The sequence below is a fragment of the Pinus tabuliformis genome, chromosome Q (genome assembly GCF_031772625.1).
Source record: "Pinus tabuliformis cultivar Carrire ecotype Pingquan chromosome Q, CPIR1, whole genome shotgun sequence".
NCBI lineage: Eukaryota > Viridiplantae > Streptophyta > Pinopsida > Pinales > Pinaceae > Pinus > Pinus tabuliformis.
In genome coordinates this window covers 489,199,320-489,222,368 of record NC_142296.1, presented here as the reverse complement: position 1 = coordinate 489,222,368, position 23,049 = coordinate 489,199,320, and positions in this window count along the sequence as shown.

Sequence of the window (23,049 nt, the reverse complement as noted above, 5' to 3'; positions counted from 1 at the left end):
CCCAAAGTTTGAATCTAAAGTGTCTGCAATAGAAGAAAAGGAAAATCTACGAACTCTTACTATGTCTCAGCTACACAGAATTCTAACTGCTTATGAAATGAGAAAAGGAGGTCCATCAGATAGGAGAGAAGCTGCTTTTAAGGCTTCAGGCAAAGGAGACTACTATGAATCAAGTCACGTGCCAGAAGAAGAAGAAGAATCAAATTTTGTCAGAAATCTTCAACGGGGTACTGGAAGGTTCAGAGGTAAGCTACCTTTTAAATGTTTTGCTTGTGGAAGAGTAGGTCATTATGCTGCCAAATGTCCTCATAAGGATAAGATTTACAAAGGAAAGGAACCTGCCAGATGGAACAAGAAACAGAATGCAAATAAGAAAAGCTACTACACTCATGAAGACAGTGATGGTCTATCAAATAGTGATGAAGATGAACGAGGTAATGACTATAAACTTTTAATGGCATTTGAAGATGATGATTACATGGATGCTATAGATGTGGATAGTTTTTATGAAGAGATTTCTAGACTTAAGATATGTATAGAAGAAAAGAATATGATCATTGATACTCTACAATTTCAAATTGATGAAAAAGAAAAATATCTTGAAAAGTTAGAAGGTGAAATTGTGTTACTACGTCTCCAGTAGCATGCTCCTACTCCGTCTTTCCCTCCATAAGTTATCAAATTTGGTGCTCTTCGATCCCCAGTTGCTACGGAGAACGAAGGGCGAGATACAATCAATTTTTTTACCCAAGTGGTTTTCGCTTCTTCCCGTTCTTGTTTCTCACTCTTTCCCGGGTAGTTCCCAATGTTCGGCACTTCCCATGCTTTGCGGGTACAACATCAACTAATTTGCTCATGATCAAGTTACAACCTAAGATTTTTGACCATATTATGTCAACTGTTCGTATTTCGTTCATTTCATCAATATGCTCCCAAGTACCCGTAATTGTGATCCGTTATGTTGGCCTTAGAAAAAAAATTGAGAAAACAAAGGCTATTAATCTTAAGTTTGTCAAAGGATCTGAAACTCTGGATGAGATCATCAATGTACAGCATTCTCCGCTAAACAAGACAGGTTTGGGGTATAATGGAGAAACATCTCAAGCATCCACCTCAAAGAGTTATCTTGATGCAGCAAGAAGGAATGAGCAAAAGCACAATGGAGATCACCAGGTAAAGCAGGGACGAATTACATCAAGAACGAACAAAGACTATCAGGTAAACCAGGGGCAATCTATCTTAAGGATGAACAAAAGCTACAACCAGCCACAGGTAAAATCTTCTCAATTTGCTTCAAGAATGGATGACAATAGAAATTACAATCATTTGGCCGGTAGATTTGATAATCGCAGAAGTTTCTTCAATGGGCAATGTTTCTGTTGCCATAACTTTGGTCACAAAGCAGCTCAATGTGTTGCATATAAAACAATCATGACTAGAGAATCTCAAAAACAAAGAAGTATGATCGGGATTACAAAAAGGACCTATAACAACTTTTCGGCTCTTGAAAATGAAGTTGAATGTTCTATTTGCAATAACTTTGGTCATGAAGATTCTGAATGCAGGAGCAGGTTTCAGCAGACAAAGGAACAAGCCTCAAGCACCAGAACATGGAGAATAAAGGAACCACAAACAGAAAGATGTGGGATAGCATTTTATGCAGAAGGACAAGAAAATCTATGGTAAATTGACAGTGGATGTTCGAAACATATGACAGGTGATAAAGAAAAACTTGAATCATATTCTGCTTTAGAAAAGGGAAAGAAAGTCTCTTTTGGAAATGATACTCCTGCAGCTATAAAAGGAAAAGGCACTGCTCAGTTAAAAGAAAAGGTCAAAGCTGGAAATGTTTTGTATGTTGATGGATTGAAGCATAATCTTCTAAGTGTCAGCCAGATGTGTGATCAAGGAACCGAGGTGATATTTAGATCAAACGGATTTCGTGTTCGTGATCTTGATACAGGTGAAACAGTGATCAAAGGTAGAAGAACTCCAAATAATCTATACATATTTGAAGAAGGACAACAACAATTCTATTTGAGCAAGGATGATGAACACTGGTTATGGCACCGGAGGTTGGGGCATCTAAGTTTTTCACAAATAAGGAAAGCATGCAAATATCAGGCAGTTCGTGGTCTTCCAGATATCAAAATTCCAGACAACACCATATGCAAATCATGTCAGTTTGGAAAGCAAACTAGAACTAACTTTCCAGAGAAGGAAGGATCAACTAGCATGCCTCTTAAGCTAGTCCATACAGATGTATGTGGTCCATTTAGGAAAAGGACACCTCGAGGAGAAGAATACTTGATATTATTCATTGACGATTTCTCCAGGTTTGTTTGGTTAGGACTTGTTAGAGTCGGTCTAGTAGCCCTCCACCAGCGATCAAAGCTCTTTGCATTTGCATAAGTAGGTGTCTCATCAGTGTCATCTTATTGCATTCCATTAGGCATGCCATAACCCTGATGGAGGAGCTTGTGTCTTTATTCCCCTCTTGGCACTACTGGATCAAGTTTGTTTCAGTCAATAAATCCTTTATAGGGTCATTGGTCTTGTCTTGAAAGTCAAAGTACTAGGTCTAGGGTTTAGTCCAATTTTGTCTTTTAAGGTCATGTCTTTAAGGTCAATAAATGCCCAGCAGGCCAGAGGGATGTTCAGCAAAGCACCACTTCAGAAGATCTCATATTGTATAGCTAATTTTTACCTTGAGTTCAAAAACCCTGTTTTTGAAGGCAAGGTCATTTTCTCATTTTTTGTAAAAATTTGTAAAAATTCAAATGGTCTAGAAGTTGGCATGCCACCCTGGTCTCCTTTGCCAAGACTCCTCAGAAGCTATCCCTGCAAAAATTTTCAAGAAAAAGCATCATTTCAACCAATTTCATGACAAAAAGGAAACCACAAGTCAGCAGTAATTAGTTTTAAAAAAAAAAAGTGTCATTGCATAAACATTATAAAGTGGGTTTGAAGGGAAATTAATTTAAATCAAGCTTATAAAAGCCCCTCTCTCCTCAATTTGCAATTCATTTGCCTCCAAGACTCCAAGAGCAAGTGTGAAAGGCGATTTAGTGTGAAACTGGGTGAATTGAGCGACAGCGCCTGCGCGCTACGCATCAGGGCCCACGCGCTACGCGTTGGGCGCACGCTACGCGTCAGGGCAGAAGTTCCAGTGTTAAAAAGCACTGGCGCTACGCATCAGAACCCGCGCGCTACGCGTTGGGTTTCACCTACAGCAAATTGCCAACAAGCTTCAAAACGACCTCAAATTTCCGAAATTGTTCAGGTAGGCCTCCAATCATCAATATTTTTTGCTTACCTAAAGAAAATGAGCATGGAAAATGAGTCAAATACCAGCAAGTGTGAAGCATGATGAAATTCATATATATTATGTTTAAAAATTTCAAATTGCAAGTGAAGCTAGGGCTTTGAGTTTGCTGCCCAAGGTCATCTTTTTCACTCCCTCATTTCCTCACATTCCCATTATCACCTCCCTTGTCATCTTCACCTAATTTCCCTAACAAAAAATAAAAAGCCCTAAAACCCTACATATCCCTAAAATTCAATAAAATCTCCCTAAACCCTACCTCCTACCAAACCCCTGCAAACTGTGATTATGTGATGGTGTATGTGTCATAATTCCTTCCCTAAATTCCCTTTTATATATATTTTCCCTAAGTCCCCTTAAAAGTCCCCCTCCCTAATATCTCCCTTGTGTTTTTCTCCCCTTGGAGCAGCATTCAAACAGTCAAAATAGCAGGTCATTTGAGCAAAAGCAGCAGTACATTTCAGCCATTTTGCTCTTGAAATCATGTCAGAAACCGAAACAGACTATGAGCAAAGTGATGACCGTGACTCAACACCGGAGGTTGAGGTGCCAAGGAGGCCTCACATGGGTGGTAAGGGTGGTCAGCATGTGAGAGAGGAGCCCACCTCTTTGGCCTATTTGCAAGCTTGTCCACTTGCAGTCACATGTTTCCGTCATCAAGCATGCTATGAATATTGCGAAAGAATTTCTCAAATTCAGCACCACAGGGAATTGGTCCGCTTGTTTGTATGACATTTGCACAACGGACATGTGAATCTTGCAGGGGTGGATTTTACATTATCACCTTAGATTGTTGCTCAAGCAACAGGGATACCCAATGTTGGAGAAGAGTGGAACAAGCGCCAGCTGTTGGACAGATTTCAGTATGAGCCCTACATTAAACCAGTATATATGAGGCACATGACTGGTGTATTTCCTTTCAGATTCTTGAGAGATGAGTATGCACCCTTGATGAGGGTCATCATTCGCTATTTCACCTGTGAGGGCAGATTTTCACGTTTGTATTCGTACCATATCCGCTTGTTGATGCATTTCACACGGGTACAGATGATGAACATTCCTTTCTTCATGTGCCGGAATATTGAGAGGATGGTGCCCTTGGTGTAGAGAAAGAGCCCAGCACAGCAACACAGGAGCATCTACCATTATGCTTTGATCAAGATTGTGGTCATGCATCAGTTGGCACAGCAGGGTATTCCGTGGGAGGATTTCATCTCTCGAGATTTCTTCACAGTGCCACAGCCACCCCTTGAGGTTGTTCATGAGGAGGGAGGACCTTCACAGCAGTATGACATCCCTGAGCCTAGACATGTCAACTCCCCTTCATTGATCACATATCAGAGAGGCCACAGGACCTTATTTGCATCAGCTCGGCGAGTATTTTCTCCACATCAGGTGGAAGGGGTCTCGCCTTCTTCATCAGCACCACGAGTGTTATCTCCACACCAGGTGGAAGGGGCCTCGTTTCCGATAGCAACACAGGTATCAGAGAGGGGCAAGCAGCCCATGATTGAGGAGAGATTGTCAGGTGATCCTGATATTGACATCATTGATCTTGACATCCTTTCTCCTAGCCCGGAGCTTAAGGAGATCATTCAGCAACGGGAGGCTGAAAATCGCTTGTTGCAAGAAAAATTAGAGATGGCACAATGGACAATCACATATTTAGAGCAACGCAACAAGCAATTAGAGGATGAGCACACTCTTGATGAGTTGCGGAGGATCCATGAAGACCGCAACTTGGCTCGTAAGAGGCCCGGTGATTTGGTACCCATTGAGCGAGAGGCTATGCTTCTCCAGGTCAATGCTCATTTGGAAAGGTTGTTGGCCAAGGCTAAAAAAGATAAGGACATGCTCCGGAACATGAAAAATCATTATTGGGCTCGAATGCACGTATGTAAGGCAAAAATGAAGGTGCTCAAAGGACGGTTGGCCAAGGCACTAAAACGAAGAAAAAGGCCCGATCCCCTCCACATCTTGGCTGAGGCTTCCTTGAAGGAGCATGGTGCTAAATGACTTACCTACAACACAAATTTCAAAAAAAATTGAGCATTTTTGGTCATTTGTGAATTTTTTGGGCAAAAAACAAGTTTTCCTCCCCAACGCGTAGCGCGCCGCGCGCTACCCTGAAGATGGGCAACTCCTTTTCATGAAAACTCAGCATTTTTGGATTTTTCATGCAAAAATACACTTGCTCAGCAATTGCCAAGAAATTTCATCAAGTTTTGAGCCTCCAGAAGGTCAAAAAACATGCAAAAAATGACTTTCTGCCACTTTTTTGACATACAGGAAGCAGTCTTGGGAGATTGCAATTTTGGAGGGGAAAATGGTCACAAAATTCAGAAATTCCACCTGGGTTGGAAAGTAGACATCCCGACCTTTCCAACAAGCCCAATTTTGCCTCATTTGGACTCCGGGAAGTGCCTCAAAATCAGGCCCAAAGTCGCGCTACGCGTTGAGATTTAGGGTGCTACGCATCAGGCTTTTTTCACAGAAATGCACCTACAACTCAGCAAAACGCAGTTTTGACTAGATTTGACTTTTTGGAGTGGATTTTGATCCTCCTTGATGTAAATGATGTAATTTTATGATACTTTGACACTTATTTATCTCTTCTAGAAGATTCATTCATGAAATAGGCAAAAATTTAATGAATGAATTGGTTTCCTAGCTTATAGAGGCAAGTTGTTTTGACTACCTAGATTTTAGTGCTCAGTTTGGAATTGGTTGAAACAACTCCTAGGATAGTGAGCTCGACCCCTAGAGGCATGGAAAGATGTTAGATTGCCTATATTATGTACTTTCTTGGTCATTTTCATGTTTGGACTCTTGAGGGAGAAAGCTCTATTGTATTACTCATTGTATCTCTGCAATTTTGGCAAAGGAAGAAAGACCAGGGTTTTGCAGTCCTTTTTGGGATTCCTGTGGTTACATGTATTGATGGTGTGTTTCTCTTTGTACTTGTAAGTTTTTTATGTAAATCATTTTCTTACTTTTCCTTCTGCAAATTAGGCAAATGAAGTGTTAAAGTAGAATTCATGATTGCCATGCTCTGCTTTTAAGTTTGCTTAATATCAATGTTTTCATCTGTTTAAGGAGAACTCAAGGTGTTTACTTGCTCTCCTTAGCTCCTCACCAGTCATTCTTGCCCATCTGACTCTTTCAAAGCTATCAATACAGTCTCCTACCTTGCCCCAAAGAACCCCCTGCAAAAACTGTGTCCAATCCCCGCACCCAAAATTGCCTTTCCCCAACTTTCCACCGAAACCCTAAAAATCACGAATCAAACATTTTTATCAGTTTACTAGCCTAAAATCAGTGTTCTTTATTGGTTATCTCTACCCGTTGTAGATCTTTGCCGAGATAGACCGGAGAGAGCCCTCTCCTGCCCCGTAGGGCTAGCTACGAGGCTAAGTGGTTTGATGTTGCCTTGGAGTTTACCTTTTTCAGCCTGAGGTGAAATTTCAGGCGCTAACAGGACTTATGAAGCACAAAGACGAAGCATTCGAGAAATTCAAATCCTTCAAAGCCTTGGTTGAAAATGAATCAGGTTACAAAATTAAGTGCCTCAAGTCTGACAGAGGTGGGGAGTTTACCTCAAATGAATTTTTCGATTTCTGTGAAGAACATGGGATAAGAAGAGAATTCTCTACAGCTAGAACTCCTCAGCAAAATGGAGTGGCGGAAAGGATGAACAGAACAGTCCAACAAATGGCTCGTGCTATGCTAGATGAGTCTGGAAATCCCGCAACTTTCTGGGGTGAAGCCGCATATGCTGCGGTTGTTATTCTCAACAAAACAAATGTCCGAGTGAACAGCACTCAAACTCCTCATGAGCTCTGGTATGGTGAGACTCCTTCAGTAAAGCACTTCAAAATCTTTGGGAGCAAATGCTATATTAAGAATACTGATGAGCAACTTGGCAAACTTGAACCTAGAGCAGATGAAGGCATTCTTCTTGGTTATTCTCCACACAGCAAAGCATATAAGTGCTACAATAAAAGACTTGGAAGAATTGTTGACAGCATTGATGTAGTGGTTGATGAAAAGGGATATATTCCTAGGCAAGTAAATCATGAAAATATCGAAGAAGATGAAGACTACCCTCAAAGACAGAATGATGAAGAAGAAGAACCTCAAGAAGCACCAGAGGAACAGATAAGGATAGAAGAGAAGACTCCATCCCAGTACGTTCAGAAGAATCATCCAGAATCTCAGATTTTGGGGCAGAAAGAAGCAGGTGTACAAACAAGAAGAACAATTGCAGAAGCTTCAAGCTATTTGGCATTACTCTCCTCCACTGAACCACAAAATGTAAAAGAGGCATGCAAAGATGAATGTTGGGTCAAAGCAATGGATGAAGAACTTGAGCAGATCGAAAAGAACAACACTTGGGAGTTGGTTCCTAGACCAAAGGATAAGAATGTTATAGGGACAAAATGGGTCTTCAAAAATAAGTTGAATGAAAATGGGAAAGTAATTTGAAACAAGGCAAGACTTGTTTGTAAAGGGTATGCGCAGCAAGAAGGAATAGATTTTGAGGAAACTTTTGCTCCTGTTGCAAGACTTGAGGCCATCCGAATGTTCCTTGCTCTCTCAAGCGTTCAAAAGTTCAAAGTATTTCAAATGGACGTGAAATCAGCCTTTCTGAATGGAGACTTAGAAGAAGAAGTATACATTGAGCAGCCAGATGGTTTCATTCTTGGAAATGATCCAAATCTTGTATGCAGACTGAAAAAGGCTCTCTATGGTCTTAAAGAAGCTCCAAGGGCTTGGTACTATCGTTTGGACAAATATCTTCATCAACAAGGTTTTTCAAAAGGATCAGCAGATAGCAATCTTTATATAAAAATTGAAAATGACAAATTGCTAATACTTGTTGTGTATGTAGATGACATTATCTTTGGCAGCAATGAAGAATCTATGAGTCAAAGCTTTGCCTTGGTGATGTAGAAAGAATTCGAAATGTCCTTGCTTGGAGAATTGACATATTTTCGTGGCCTGCAAATCCAACAAAAGGAAGGAGGGATCTTCTTGTCTCAAACCAAGTATCTCAAGCAAATTTTGAATAAATATGGCATGGAAGATGCAAAACCAGTATGTACACCCATGGTCACAGGATGTAGCCTCAGTGCAAATGATGAATCAGCAGCAGTACATCAACCAACCTACAGATCTATGATTGGAAGTCTACTTTATTTGACAGGTACCCGACCAGACATCATGCATGCAGTGGGAATAGTTGGAAGATTTCAGGAAAATCCAAAGGAACCTCATCTTCAGGCAGTAAAGAGTATCTTCAAATATCTTCAAGGGACTCAAAATTATGGCTTATGGTATCCTAGAGATACAGATCTCACACTTCATGCTTATACTGATGCAGATTGGGCCGGAAGCGTGGATGACAAGAAAAGCACAAGTGGTGGTGCATTCTTTATGGGTTCCAGATTAGTATCTTGGTTCAGCAAGAAATAGAGTTCGATTGCCTTGTCTACAGCTGAAGCAGAATATGTTGTTGTTGCATCTTGCTGCACTCAACTCCTTTGGATGATGCAGACCTTGCAGGATTTTCAAATCACTTGTACACCACCCATCTCCATCTTATGTGATAATACAAGTGCAATCAGCATTTCAAAGAACCCAGTCATGCATTCAAAAACCAAGCACATACCAATCAAGTATCACTTTCTCCGGGAACAAGTGCTTGAACAAAAGGTCAAGTTGGAGTATGTTCCTTCTAAGGAACAGGTTGCTGATATACTCACCAAACCATTGCCTAGGGAGACCTTTGAATACCTCAGGCAAAAGCTGGGGGTTATTGATGCATCATCTTGTTGTTGAATCTCTTCTGATTGTTGGTTGTACGCAAGGTTCATCTGAAGTATATGCGTACATGTGCTGGGTTGCAGATTGGTCAAAGATCGAATGGCACAGGTTCAGGGGGAGCATATCATGCATTGTTGGCATTATGGAGGAAGTACATAAGGAGATCATGGATGTTGGTCTGAATATTGCTGCAATACGTCTCTATCTCTTTCATGGTCATTTATGGTGTTTGATGGATTATGGTTCTTCTTTACAGATCTGGTTTATAGTCAAGGGGAGCATGTTCTTAGGGGGAGCATAACCCTTTGCCCTTGATGTCAAAGGGGGAGAGTGATTGGTTGTTGTTGCCATCAAGTCCAAAGGGGGAGATTGTTGGCATTATGATACATATGTTGTACTTGATGGCAACCCACTCATCTCAGATGATAAATTATAGTGAAACAAAGTTCACGCACTTTCATGAAGATAAAAGTTTCTTTCATGAAGATAAAAGTTTCTTTCATGTAGAGAAAAGTTTACGCACTTTTATGCAGAGAAAAGTTTATTTCATGTAGAGAAAAGTTCACGCACTTTTATGCAAAGAAAAGTTTAGAGAAAATTTCACGCACTTTTATGCAGAGAAAAAAGTTTATTTAATGTAGAGAAAAGTTCACGCACTTTTATGCAGAGAAAAGTTCACGCACTTTTATGCAGAGAAAAGTTCCTTTCATGAAGAGAAAAGTTCACGCACTTTCATGGTTGGCTCATGGTATTAGTCCGACAATTTTTGATGCTATGGTTTTGGTCCGTGGTATTGCATCCAAAAGTGTTGATCTCACGCACTTTCATGGTTTGTTCATGGTATTAGTCCAACAATTTTTGATCCTATGGTTTTGGTCCGTGGTTTACTTCCAAAAGTGTTGATCTCATGCACTTTCATGATTGGTTCATGGTATTAGTCCGACAGTTTTTGATCCTATGGTTTTGGCCCGTGGTATTGCATCCAAAAGTGTTGATTCCAAGTATTGGGTCCGTGGTATTGTGTTATTATGGTTTTGGACCGTGGTATTGTGAAAGGCCTAAGACTATAAAAGAGGAAGGAGATCATTTGGCAAAGTATCATCAAATGAATTGAATATCTAATAAGTGCTAGATCTGAAATATTTTGTGATTGGGTTATGGTGCAGATCTGGATCTGAATGAAGGAGGAACCTTAGCGCATAAAGAAGGATAATTTCTATTGATGGGTCATAATTTTTATGCTTGAATAATAGTATCTTTGTATGATTTTGATCTGTTATATGAAGCGCATGCTTGATCTATAAATTTGACAATCTGGGTTAATTAGTGTCTGAATATTTGAAAGAAGGAATTATTCTTTATAGATCTGCACGCAGGTTTCAGGTTGTTGAAGTAGCGTATATCTTTAAATTATGATCTAGCTGCCTCTGTCTATTGCTGCAGTATTCTGGGTTTAGAATTTGGTGTGTGGTTACTATTACTGTGTTCTGGGTACAGCTGTCAGAGAAGCGTTTACTTGATTCAGTGCTAATTGGGAAAAGGAGATTGTTTGATGCAGATATACTTGATGATTGATTGATGTTCATGGATCCAGTCAGAAAATTTATGAAACGTGGTCCCTGGAAGAAAGAGAAGGTTGTAGCCTTCAGTAGGCCAGCACCTACGTACTAGTATCTTGGCTAGTACAAGAGCTAAAGGGGTTGTAGCTCCCTTCCAGGAGAAGCTGGAGAACGAGAGAGGGTTGTAGCTCTCTGCAGGTTGTAGCCTGCGTACTGGTAAAGGACTGCACCAGTACAAAATCATTGTAAAAGGAGTTTCTAATTGAAAGAAGATAGAGACATATTGCAGCAGGTGGTTTTCACCCACATTGGGTTTCCACCTTATATCTGGTGTTCTTTTGTGTGACTATTTGCTTTTCTTGTTCCTGCTCATTATTTTATGATACTGACATACAAAGTAATGATCAATATTTGAAGAATTATTCAAAGTATAAATAAGGAAGATAGATTGATAAGAATTTGATAATACTGATTCACCCCCCTCCCTCTCAGTATTATTTCCAACATAAACATGAAAAGGGAAAGTTGCAGGATAACATCACAGCAATTTAGAAGGCCATTGGTCTACAAAGTTCTTGACATTTCACCAGGAAATGCCATCCCCAAGTCGAGCCACTGTTAGGCTCCTATACCAATAGGAGTCATAATTTTTGAATGGCTGAGATTAAACCTGTGATATGTACATAGCTTTGCTTTCTGCAAATGTTTTCTATATTCAAAAAATTAAAAAATGTAAAGAGGGTATGTCCTAAAAGAATAATCAAAGGACAAAAAGAACAAAAACTCAAAAAAGATAAAAAAAAATATGAACCCCAAGAAAAGAAAAAAGACCATGAAAGTGAACAAGTCAAAATGCCACTACTATTTACTTTTTGCGCATAATAAATGACAGTGTGCAGTTTGTAATCTTTGCCACAATCCATGATAGTCAAAATGTTTAAACTTGGCTATTTCATGTTTCAGTTTCATGTCTATAGATAGAAAATAAAAATCTGGCCAAATAATGTAACCTTGGTAGATAAATAGATAGGTAGAGTAAATAAAATGAGCTCAACTGTTTAATCTGAGCCCTTGGATGTAATAAGGTTAGATTTAGTTAGTTTACTATTGTAAAGAGTAAGAAAAATGTTTGATAAGGGTTTGCTAGCTCAAATGCACCCTACTAAATAGAAGTGAAAATGGTAGGACGAGTAGGTGGGTAAATAGAAGAAAGGTTGCAGAATGTATGATGATTGATTAGACAAAAGCATGTTTATCATCTTTTTCATCATAAAAGTTTTAAATGTGAATGGGCACTCAAGCATGCAGATGGATATCAAAGTCAATTAATTAATTTCCCTCCTTCATTTCACCTTTTACTTAACTAATTTCCCACAATAAAGTTCAAAGTACTTAAAAAACCCTAAGTCAAAGAGGCTCAGAGCATTTCTCTGACTTTTGGAGGGACCGGACCCTCAGCTCAATGACTTATAGGCAACAAGTACTAAATCCCCTCATAAACATTCATTCTCCCCTTCATTTCATTCATTTTCGCTAAATAATACTCTTTCCTAAGGTTACAATGCTTTTACCTAGGAAAAGTCTTTTTCCCCCCACATAACATATTTTCATATCAAAAACCCACAAAAACACTATATCCTAAAGTTTTTATGTTATTATCGAAAAAGAATTAAAAACATGAAATAACATATACTTAGGGTATTGTGCCCCTTTCCGCTCGTTTTACTCATTACTAATTTATTTATTAAATCCCAACTAAAAACTTGTTTCCTGTATATATTTAACTCCTGCAATATTAATTAACCCTACCCTAGTTTAATTATATAAATTATGGTTTTCTACCCAAACCCACTAACTAATTGCTCTGCAATTAAGTTAGTCTAAAAACCCAATTAACTCCTACCGCTAATTACCCCAATACCTTAACCCTGCCTTAATCCCTCATTAAATAAAAAACCACCATGCTTAAATGCCTGTTGGGCCCCCCACTACCTTTAGTGCAACTCCACCACCCGATCGTTGCATGATCGCTCCCCTACCCATCTGACGATCCTCATCCACTTTGGAAGGGCCCGACATCCAAACATTACCCACCTGAAATGGTTTTTTTCCGCTGGGCCCTCGAGGCGACGTGTCCCTCAACGAATGGAATCGGGCGGCCTCCCCCCAATACCACCAAGTTCCCAAAAGCGGTGTGATGGAAACCACTTACCGCCCACCTGCTACATGTCAAAAAAGCTACTGTTCACCCTACTATGCGACAAATGACCACTGTTCACCAGTACCCGCCAAGTTTCACTTCTCTGCATAAAGCCAAAAGCCACAAATCATTTTTTTTTATCGTTTTTTCAACTATAAACCTCCATGCACGCACTTGCGAACATCAAAGCTATCAACCCATGTACAATTTCACCCTAGAGACACTAAAAAGCTTCCATATTGCCTTCCAGCCTAGTCGAAGCCTTTTGGATCGGTCACAGTTGCCATTCACCCGTTCAGACCTTGTTTTCTTCAATTCCAAGTATTTAAGCCATAGTTCACTGAAAAACCCTATCAATTTCAGAACCAGTCACTAAGTTTTCTTAATAAAAATAAAAAAGGAACTTTGGTAACACAAACCCACCCGGAATTGAACCACCATTGCCCTAACAAACTGAAAAATTTCCTCCCCCTTTCTCAAATCCACAAGAACTGAAAATGGTTGCCCCAATCACCATGGATGTCAGACCTATTTCAACTCCTCACCTAGATCTAGACCACCTCCCCCTGGCTGATAAAGATTTCCAAATCATGGACACCTTTGTCCTTGAATCCCCTCTCAAACTATAATGCCAATATAGAGATCAATACCTGAACCATGCTAATAAAATTGGTCTTTGGGAGTCCAATTTGCCTAAGTACCAATTCCCTGAAGTTCACATCTTCCCAGAAATTGTCCATTACTGCCATGCAAATTATATCTCCAGTCAAAGAGCAGTGATGTCCCATAACCAAACCATACTTTTAACCATCACTGCTGAATCAATTAATGAAATGTTGCAACTTCAGCCAGGGAAAAACCTAACTCCTATTTCAATTGGAGACCTATTAGACCAATTCCCCAAGCTTACCACTGCAAAACTTGTTGAGATGTTCCAAACCTTCATCAGGGAGGAAAAGTATATCCCAAAAGATCTATTGAAAATGCAACAAGATGATGGAGCTTAGTGAAAAGAAGTCGCCTTCACAAAGTGGGCCCACAGGCTATTTTTGGTCCAAAGTCTATTTTTAGACATATGGATCATGGTCTATGAGTTGCAGGATGCTATTTGTAGATGATTGGTCATGTTGGTAAAAATAGATGGACTTATATTTTTATACATATGGGCGGATTCTATTTTTAGACTGCCAGGCTAAAAATAGAACAGTCGAATATTATTAGCTCATAATAATATTTGGACTATAAACATTATCTTATCCTCTTGGAGCACTTCAATTTGAGCTACATATGTGGCACATGCAGCTGTCAGAAGGAAATACACTTTTCTTGTGGGTCAGTTGAGCTATTGCATGGTGGACTTCAGTTAGAACTCAAGTGATTGAGTTTGGTGGAGTTGATTGAGGAGTTGATGGAGTTGTGTTCAGTTTGACTTAGTTGAACTAGTTGTATTTATTCTAAATGCAGAATACACTAGTGATGAGTGATGTGAATTAATTATTAATTAATTCACTAATTATTAACTCATAAATCAACTAAAGAATACATCAGTTAACTCAGTTCATGGACAGCTCAGTGGAGACAGGTGTTAGAGGTGAGTGAAAGGGCAAGACAACTGTCAGTTGTGACTATAGTTGTGCATGAGATTTGCACAATCAATGGATTGAGTATTTCCAATGAGGATTGCATGGTTCAGCCAAGGGAAATACGAGTTTGGATCAGCCATTCTCATCTATTCTCATGTAGGATTGTGCAGTGGAGGCAAGCAAGCAGTAGAGGAGATTTGAACCTATGATTGATTCAGATCTAAGCTAGTTTGTGTGTAACAGGTGGAGATAGTATTGAGTACTTGTGAGGAGTATTGTACTATGTATTTTGACATGTACTCAATCAATATAATATACAGATAGTTGGGGGTTTTCAGCTGTATGCTTTCCCCAATATGATATACTGTGTTGATATGTGTGATTGATGTTTCAATGTGCGCATGCGATTGTTTCTTAATTCCGCAAATTGATGATCAACGTAGAGGAGGTTATGTATTATGCATGCATTCCGCAATAGTGTATAATTAGGATAATCTCTGTGAATAAGTGTCATATTATTCAAAATTTCTACATGGTATCGGAGCAGAGTTGATCATCAGATCTATTATTCAGAAAGTGGTTACATTTTATTTCTTCATGCAGAGTCTGTAATCGGGCTAGGTAGCCTCTGGATTCATCCTTCCTTTGGAAGGTGAGATATCTGGTAAAAGCCCATACATTCAATCTCTGTACGAGAAATACTTTGTTCTCACAAAGTTTAGATCAGAAGCGGTTGAGTTTTGAGCTGGTGGAATTCGAATTTGCAGCAGTGTTTTCTTGGTGTCAAAGTTGAAATGTCTTTCAACGAATTGCGATTGGAGTATGCTCTTGAGGGCAACTCGAATTATATTGCATGGAAAGACAGGATGGAGGTAGTGTTAGATGACAATGGGCTGAAGGAGTTCATAAAGGTTGATGTCCCAAAGCCTACTAATGCTGCTCACGTTGAGGTTTGGCAAAAGAAGACAGCAAAGTGTCGAAGGATTATGTTGGAGGGTTTGAAGGATCATATTGTATCCAGCCTGCATGGAAAGGCTTCTCCATACTTGATGTGGAAAGCATTGACAGATCTATTCCAAAGCAAGAGCAACCAGAGGAAGTTGGCGCTCAAGGATAAACTCAGAAACATTAAGTGTGAGAATGGAGACAGTATGCCCGAGTATCTCACGATGTTCACCCAATGCCGGGATGAGCTAGGAAGTGTGGGGGTGACTGTCGATGATGAGGACTTGGTGAGCTTGGCTCTCCTTGGTCCTCCGAAGAGTTGGCATTCCTATCAAGACTCTATCAATGGTCGGGAGAAATTGCCAGGATGGGAGATACTTTGGTTGGATCTTGTGCAAGAGGAGATCAGGTGGAATACCAGGGACGGATCTTCATCAAAGGCATCTGATGAAGAAAATTGCACTTTGGCTGCCAAAGCAAAGAAGGGAAAGGAGAAGGGTTCTCTTTCTGAATCTAGTTCTTCTAATGATGGGAAGAAGGTTGACAAATCAAAAGTGTGATGCTTTCGTTGTCATGAGGTGGGCCATTATGCTACTAATTGCCCAAAGACGAAATCCAAGAAGGGATCTGGGGAAGGATCTAAAGGTGAGGCACTTACTTCACAGTTTGAGTTGGATTTCACACTCTTCGCATGCATGGTTTCATCCATGGTGGGAAGTGGTTGGTTTCTTGATAGTGGAGCTTCTTTCCACATGACCGGTGACAAGAGTTTGTTCAGTACTTTGGAGGAGAATGATCTCCAGATACTCATAGCGATGGGTAATGATGAGAAGTATAGTGTCTCAGGTGTAGGCATGGTTATTTTTCAGAGGGAGCATGGAGCTTGCCTTACCTTGACCGATGTCAAGTATGTACCAGGACTGAAGAGAAACTTGGTGTCAATCGCGATGCTGGAAGATAGAGGATATGATGTAGTCTTCAGTAAGGGAAAGGTTTTCCTTAGACACATCATCACTAGACAGGTGAAGTAGATTGGTTCACGGGTCAAGAACCTGTATGATCTTAAGGTTCAAGATGCATGTAAAGCCTTGAGCAACAAGGCAACTGATGGAGACTTGGTGGTTGAGAGGGAGCGTATATTACCTCTCAACATGCAGAGCCAGAAGAAGTCTCAAATGATTGTGGAGGAGCCACGATTGGTGCAGTAGCTTCAGGAGGTTGTGGAGTAGCCACAACAAGGGAAGCTGAGAGGAGATCGATTAGAGAAATCTACTCATGTAGAGACATCCAGTAGGGGGAAACTTCGAGCCAGGTGGGCTGAGGGATCGCATGTAGCCATACCTCCAGGTAGGAGGTGGGGTGATGTGGATTGATCGTCCCAAGGAGGAGGGGTAGGATCCTTGAGGTACCCAACCTCTTGGATGAGACCTTGCTATGGGAGCCTCGATGTGGAGTAGCAGGAACTGACTGATTGGGTAGAGATAGATGCGGATGGAGCGGCAGAGAGAGTGACAGTGCAGGGAATCCCAGGATAGCGCATAGCTAGTAGGCTGCAGCAATGCGAGAGGCACAAGTGTTTTGCATAGTGCTACGTGGCACAGAGAAGTGTGCAATGGTGTGAGATGCATGGAGATGTTGCAGTAGTGTAGATGTCAGAGAGGGAGCACTTGTCAGCAACAGGTAGAGCTTCAGCATCAGAGTATGTTCCTAGCCCAACAGAGTGGTCAGTTGGGAGTGTTTTTGTTCCAAGTGTTGTTGGAGCAAGTGGACCGGGCAAATGTGTTGCATGCAGAACATTCCAGAGTTACAGGATAGGGGTTGCAGATAATCCATATCTTGTTGAGAGGGAGTGTTGAAAATGCAACAAGATGATGGAGCTTAGTGAAAAGAAGTCGCCTTCACTAAGTGGGCCCGTAGGCTATTTTTGGCGCAAAGTCTATTTTTAGACTATGTCTATTTTTAGACATATGGATCATGGTATATGAGTTGCAGGATGCTATTTGTGGATGATTGGTCATGTTGGTAAAAACAGATGGATTTCTATTTTTAGACATATGGGCGGATTCTATTTTTAGACTGCCAGGCTAAAAATGGAACAGTCGAATATTATTAGCTCATAATAATATTTGGACTATAAACATTATCTTATCCTCTTGGAGCACTTCAGTTTGAGCTACAGATGTGGCACATGCAGCTGTCAGAAGGAAATACGCTTTTCTTGTGGGTCAGTTGAGATATTGCATGGTGGACTTCAGTTAGAACTCAAGTGATTGAGTTTGGTGGAGCTGATTGAGGAGTTGATGGAGTTGTGTTCAGTTTGACTTAGTTGAACTAGTTGTATTTAGTCTAACTGTAGAATACACTAGTGATGAATGATGTGAATTAATTATTAATTAATTCACTAATTATTAACTCATAAATCAACTAAATAATACATCAGTTAACTCAGTTCATGGACAGTTCAGTGGAGACAGGTGTTAGAGGTGAGTGAAAGGGCAAGACAACTGTCAGTTGTGACTATAGTTGTGCATGAGATTTGTACAATCCATGGATTGAGTATTGCCAATGAGGATTGTGTGGTTCAGCCAAGGGAAATACGAGTTTGGATCAGCCATTCTCATCTATTCTCATGCGGGATTGCGCAGTGGAGGCAGGCTAGCAGTGGAGGAGATTTGAACCTGTGATTGATTTAGATCTGAGCTAGTTTGTGTGTAATAGGTGGAGATAGTATTGAGTAGTTGTGAGGAGTATTGTACTATGTATTGTTACATGTTCTCAATCAATATAATATACAGATGAAATCATCCTGGCATTCATGTCCATCTTCACTCCAGGACAACCTCCTGTTGTCATTTATGATTATGCCAAGTTTATAGCTGATAGGATGCATGACCAATTTCTAAGGATGAGTAATGAGAGATTCTTTAAGTATTCCTCTCTCTTGTATCACCTTTTTCTATACTACCAAGCAGATAAGTTCCCCTTTACTCTCCAGAAACTTGACACAAAATGTCACCCTAGATCAGTAATTTTCTGGACTCCATTGATCTATAAATATGATTCTCCATATTCATATGAAAACTTCATAGACCTATTTGTTCATCCCATTGTGACAATTCTGCTAGGAAGCCCTCCTCCAAGAATCAGGTCAGATATAAGGAGGATCCTGCAACTCTCAAAGCAACACAAAGTGGGAGATTGGTACTTGTACCAAAAACACACTAAAATTAGGATATATGGCTGTGAGTTGGCCCCTTATAAACTACCCAGATACCTCCCAATGAGGTTATTTTCTCTGGAGTACTACAGGTAGATAATCAATTCAGATGAGGTACATTTTGTCAAAGCCAAAAAGAAGCCCCAGCTCAGGATCAAAGACAATTTAGGCCCCTTTATCTATAATAGCAGAGAAGATGGAAAGGAGGTAGACCAAATCCTTCAAAGACTAAATCTAAAACAGAGCTTCATATGGAGATATGATCCCTTGAACTTCATTTGCAACAGGAGACAGAAAAACAAGATGGCTCCCTACATTCACCACCGAATCCCTGAAATAGAAAAATATGCCAATCAATTGGAATGGGTGGAGAATACTTTATAAGACAGGGATAACACTAAAGTTTTTATGGAAAAAACTTTAGTTAATCTAGAGAAACACCTTGATGAGGGTTCTTTCCTTGAGGTTCCAGGAGAATCACAGGTACAAGAAGAGTCAGAAGCACTAGAACAATCAGAATAGACAGGCAGGCCAAAGGCCACTATGAGTACCCCCCCAGTCTTACAGACTCCTCTAAATGGGGAGAAAAACCTCAAAAGAAACAAGGAAGGGGCCACTCCTTCAGGGAAAACAACATCTCTAGCCTATGGAGAGACAAACCAGGCAAAGAGAGAAAGGATAAATCTTATTTCTGAACAGGAATTTACAGAAGATACAGTTGATGTTACAAGCACAGAAAGAGAAGGGATTAGGCATGCCACTCCCTCTGGAGGCATCTTAGAACCTTCCACATCACATACCCAGATATTGGAAAGACAAAAAAGTGTGGAGGTATCCTCTTTCATAATGCCAGTAGACAAAGATCAGGATGTTAAAGAAATATACAAAGAAATCAAAGCCAGAAATGAGAGGCTGAAAGCCCAGACCTATGCACAATATTTAAAGATGACCCCTACCAATCAGACAAGGCTTATGTCAGCCTATGATGTAAAAGAGGGGAAAATGTAGATGACATTCATGAAGCCCACTACTCAGCAACCAAGAACAGCAGCAGACTTCAAAAAGATAGACTTCGAAGTACTGGCAAAGGACATTCATCCTATTGACTAGATTGAGTTGCACAAGCATACAGGGGAGATAATTTACTCCACCTTGACAAGGAAAGCCATCGCTACCCACCAATTGCAAAACTCCCTGAATAATATATCAGTGCAGTTCCAGTTGGAGAAGGCCTCTTCATAGGACAAAGATACCAAAATCAAGTCCTTAGAGGACTTAGTAATTGAGTTGGGACACGATCCCAAAGATGTAAAGGCCACAGAAAAATTAATAAAGAAGAAGAATGATGATATAGCTGCTCTAAAGAAACAGCTCAAGATTCCCCAGTTGCATCACCCACAAACAGTAGAAGTCCTAGAGGCACAAAAGGAACATGAAGAGCTCATGGACTTGGTCCTAAAGCTAAATGACCAACTAAAAGAGACAGAGAAGGAGTTGGAAATTTTCATTTAGTCCAAGCAAAGTGACCTGGAAACAACCTCCACAACTGCCATTCCCACAGTGACAACAGCAGTTCCTTCTACATTGGCAACATCATTGGCACCTACATCTCCACCTGCCACAGCACTGCCAATCACAACTGAATCTATAGTAGCAGGCACACCAACAGAGAAAACAACAGAGCTAGCAAAATCCATGGAGGAGATGTCAATCCACACAACAGAGCTCAAAGGGCTAAAGGAGAAACTGGAAAACTTAGAAACTGACTGTAAGCTTGCCCAAATTCAACAAAGAGAAGAAACACAGAAAGCGCTAAGGATGGGTGAGAAAATTAAAGTCCTAGAGAAATATTTGACACTGCGGAAGCCACTAGGATAGACTAAAGAAATGCTATAGGCCAATATCATTGACTATATCAATGATATTTGGCCATCAATTCAAGTTATATTTGAACAAACTGAATTGGTAAAGGTAGCCACTGAGGCTATCCAGAAAGTAAGGGAAGAGTTAGGAGACCAACCTGAGGATGCAAATCGACTCATCCACCTCCTAAACAATAGGAAGAGGTATGAGCTCCATGAGCTTGGTGTAGAGGATAGGATTAAAGCCATCCTAGAAATCAAAAAGGTTCTCTCCAAAAGAAACCTTATGCTCAACTTGGAAGAAAAGTGCCACAACATGCAGGTGGCCATTGACAGGTTTATGGCCAAATGTCAAATTTTGAGGGACAAAGGCCTTCCCAGTCCTATGGTCATCAATGATAAACTTACGACCCAATTGGACTACAGTGATAGACTCAGGAAATTGGCCAAGGAACAAGCCAGCTCTTCAAGTATAAAAGCCTTGCCAACTGGAAAAGTATTGTATGATACTTTGGAGACCCTATTTTTCCTAAAGCATGAGGTGAAACATTTGTTTGTCACCAAGCCCAATTTTGCAAAATACACAGAGGCAAAAGAAATTTACAGAATAATGTTGAAAGTAAAGTTACTTGAGGATGAATGGTGGGAAAAATGACAGATTTACTATAAGTTTTACATCATAAAGTTACCACAGTAAATCTTAAGGCAGCCAGATGAAACAGGTAAAAAAAAGAGTAGCAGAGTCAAAGAGTATCAGTGAAAGATCAAAAGTGAAGAAGACTCTAGTGTGGAAATACCACAACCATCAACCAGCTAAAAGGGCTTAAATTTCAATAGAAATAGCCAGCAACACCACAATAAAAGGGACAACATGATACAGTTTTCCATCTGTCTCTATCTTCATGCTTGAAGATATTTTATTTCCTAGATTAAATCTCAAACTATTATGAGATATTTTATAATTATTTTTTGTATAAATACTTCATATTTTGAAATATGTAGGGTGGATTCCATGAAATTTCTATAGACTTTCTCTTTCAACTCAAAATTCTATTGTATCAATGACTCGATTGGCTTGCTAGATCAAGAAATAAAGCTCAGATATTTTACGGGATTCTTGTGTAAAGCAAAATACAAATAAGTATTCTCTCATGTTTATTGTGATTTTCCTTATGTTTCTTCATAATCTTGTTTGTTTCTCTAAAATCTTAATGTATAACGAGGAATGATATTTTAGAAATTGCTTGAATGCACTCTGTCTTGACTATTTACATTCTAAATGTTTTCTGCTAAACTATCTTAGCTAGGGAATTCTTAATTGCTCCTTAGCTTCCGTAGTTTCTCCCCTGGTTTATAACAAAGGATTCTTAGTTGCCCGTTGTTCATTATCACCCTCTGTTCTTAGTTTTGATCCCAACCCAAGGATTCCTCATTGCCCTTTCACCCTGGTTAGAATCATTTCATCCACTAGACCTGAAGATTTGCCTTTCACTTTGCTAGCCTGCCCTGTGAACATTCCCTTTAATGATCTGGTCCAATGATGCTTTACATTGATTGATTCCATAGCCCAATGGCTTGAAGACCCAGCTCTATCCATATATTCTAAGAATTCCACCACCCAACCTTCAATCCAAAATCAAAACTCCATGCACACTAAGAACTAGTCTAACATCTTCATAAAACAAAGTTAAATTATAAAGAGAGAGCCCTCTCTAGACTTAGGTTGCCTATAACCTAAGACCAAAAGATTCGTTTGTGGTTACCTCAGATTATTCCTTCTTTCAATAACTTCTAGGGAAAGCTTCTCAGTGATAACATGATGTTTTGGGAATATTTAGTGTTTCTACAAATGCCTAACCCTCTAGATCTAGTAGCTAATCTAGAAACAACAATCAAAGAAATCTTAATTTTTCCTATAAACAATAGATAAGATAAAGGATAGAGAATCTACTTGTAACTTCCACTTGTTCCTTATCTCCCTTGACCGATTTTGCTGCTTCTTCCTGTACTTAAATCGCTTGAGAAGTACCTGCACAACTTACAGAAACAAAAACCCATCAAAGCATAATGATCTATTGTTCACAAATAGCACGGAATCGAAAGCATGATATACACATGAATGCATTTTACATAAACACAAACATAAGGGAAAAATCTCAAAAGCTTTATTGATAAGAGGAAAGATTACAACCAATGTGAGTTTGATCCAACATCATCCTTCAAATTCAATCCTTCTTCACCTCATGAAAAGCATAACATTCCAACAATATCACAATACTTGCACTCAATCCTAATCTCATACCACCAACATCTCCTTGCAACTCAGTATTTTTTAGCCTCTAGATCTCTTGGATGAGTGATCTATTTATAGATGAGCGAAGGAGGTTGGGTCATCAATGATGATGATGAATGCCTTTCTATTTTTAGAAATTGATTCCATGAAAGAGGGAGATAGGAGGTTGATGTTTCCTAATTCCTTTTGTCATCCAAGGGCGAACTCAGAGGGCAGGTGGCACTTGAGAAACTTCTAGA